Genomic DNA, 2,668 nt, shown 5'->3' on the forward strand with positions numbered 1-2,668 from the left:
GAAAATCAGATTATATATAACAATTTTTTATGTTCCTAAGTTAAGTGACTTTAGATACTAAAAGAAAAACATGTTTAAAATAAATGGTTTACACAGATATGGTATATGGACATAGTTCCTTCTAATTCCATGGCTTTTAAATCTCCATATTGTTATACTCCTCCCCAAGGGAAAGACAATAATCAACAAACATTTGCTAAGTACCTACTCTTTGCAGCCCTGTGCTGAACAATGCTATGGGAGTGTGTGTGTGTGTGTGTGTGTGTGGTTCAGTTAAACTAAATTCTTACCCTCATGTAGCCTTCAGTCTAGGAGGGAGGCTCTGTAGACCTATTACAAGTAACTCTGTTTTCTCTCTTCCTACTTCCTACTTTTCAACTCCCTTTTCTCTTTGCTTCTTCTCTCCTGCTTATGCCTTTAACCTGCTCATGCCAGGCACAGACACTGCTTACTCCCACTCAGGACACTCAGGGCTCTCTTCTCCACTAGTGAACTCAGCCTTAGAGTCCTATTTTCCACACTCTCTGCTATACCACTGCAAGATAATAAGGCTTCTACAATAAGGCCTATCAGCTTTATTCTCTGTGTTCCTCTGGTTAACATCTGCTCTTGATTTCCCATAGTTCCAGGAACTGGGGCACATTTGGTGATAGAGTTGAAAAGAGAGAGGCTTGCATTTCTCAGATTAGATTGGCCCTCTGGCTCTTCACTGCCATTTGCATGCTGAACTGTTACTCTGGATCCTCTCTGGAAAACACCATAACAACATTACCCACAAGGCCCCACAACAATGATACTCCACACCTGACACCAGTTTATAATTGTGCAAAACATCTTAGCTTTGAACCCCCCCCCCCCAAATTGCCAGTCCAATAGAAAACCTCTGGCTTAAACTTTCTTACGCTTGACAGTCACTCCAGCAAAGATATACCACACAGAAAAAAAAAACCCACATTCCCTGACATAGAGGATGTCTTCATGAACATTCTTGCTCATTTGTTAGCATAATTGAATTTCTAACCTTTGGCCTATGAGTTGACTGGGACAGTTGCTTTGTGCACAGGGTGGGACCCTGGTAGTTGAGTCATGCCAAAGGTGTGGCTACCAAGGCAATCATTTTGGTGTGTTCTTAGTCACAGTGGCTGCCAACCTGTTATTCTCCCTTTCAGACCACAGTCCTTCACATGTGATCAGCCCCACCCCTCCACTGACCCAGCTAATCAATGCCACCTTATACTCTCCATGAGGTGGGAGAAAGCTCTCCAGCAGCTGGAGAGAGAAGGAAAAAAACATTTTAAGAACGTAGCAACAATAACAATCTCACATTTGTGTAGCACTTTATAATTTTCAAATGTTTTCCTTATGAAAATCCTGTGAGGTAACTTCCATTATCCTCAAATTACAGATGAGGAAAAAAAAATATTCCCAATAGAACCTTGTCCGGTGTCCACTAACTGGGGATGGACTGCCTTGAACAAGTCTCAGCATGCTTAGCCTCCAAGGGGCAGGGAAGGTGATTGAAGGTTGAACTTTTCTCCAGAAGAAGGTGCAGAGATAAGGCGGCCATGGCGATAGCATTTCCCCATGGACTGAAAACTGCTCAAGAGTGCAGCCCTTCACACCTTCACTTATATGGGGATGTTATAAAAAAAAGTCTAATAACAGTTTAGGGAGCTGAACTCTACAGAAACTAATAACGACCCTCAAGAAGCTTTCAGTAAACAGAGAATGCCTGCAATTTTATTTTGAGTTTCAATTTCCAGAGCATCAGCTCTTTCTTCCCTCAGAGTAATTGTCTGTCTTTCGGACAGACTGTCGGTACCCAAGAAGTAAAAGCACATTTGCCAAGTACGTGGCTCTTCTACTGTGTCATGCTTGATTTGCATGTAAAACATCTCATCTGAAATAAGAAACATTTGTGTCTGTTTTGTTTTTTATTCCTTCATTCCAGCTAAACAGCACTCTGAAAGTTGGTGTTGAGGGTGACAGAAGAGTGAAGAGAATGGGGAAAAATCAACAACTGGCATGTACGTTGTGTTGTCAAAACTTTGACACCAAAGCTAACTGTTCAGTTCTTAGAGATAATTTGTTTTTCGTTCCAGAGTGGCCATGAGTTTCTCACATCCAGAAGGAAACTTTTCTGCCCCTGAGATGGGAGTACGGACAGTGGTGATGACACAGGGGTATGTCTGATGGTTGGAATTATGTTTCATGCACAGCATTTAGGCAACTGGTGACAGCAAGTGGTCCTTTCGGTCCATTCATAGCCCTACGGAGGCCACAGGGGATTTTTCATAAGGTCTGACAATGACGATGGAAGTAGAGAGGAGGCATTTATGGGAGAAACAGCAGCAGCAGCAGTGAACCTTTGCATCTGAGTAAAGTAAGGTCCCAAGTTTCTTCTTTTAGGAGAAAGGGAAATCCATGCTCATGACAGCTCCAGATGGCAGACGTGTTCTTGTCGCTTCCATTGCTTCCTCTTGCCCGTTATCCTGAGTTGCCCTTAATTTGCCTTCCTACAGAACAACAGATGGAAAGTTAGGCTGCCTCTCATGGCAGGGGTGATCGAAGAGAATAAATGAAGAAAGATGTGGGTTTTTCAGATACAAAGGATTAGCTAATGCACTGTAATAATGAAGAGGCGGTGTTGTGGTTGTTGTTTGTCCTT

The sequence above is a fragment of the Trichosurus vulpecula genome, chromosome 1, assembly GCF_011100635.1.
Source record: "Trichosurus vulpecula isolate mTriVul1 chromosome 1, mTriVul1.pri, whole genome shotgun sequence".
In the NCBI taxonomy this organism is placed as follows: Eukaryota; Metazoa; Chordata; class Mammalia; order Diprotodontia; family Phalangeridae; genus Trichosurus; species Trichosurus vulpecula.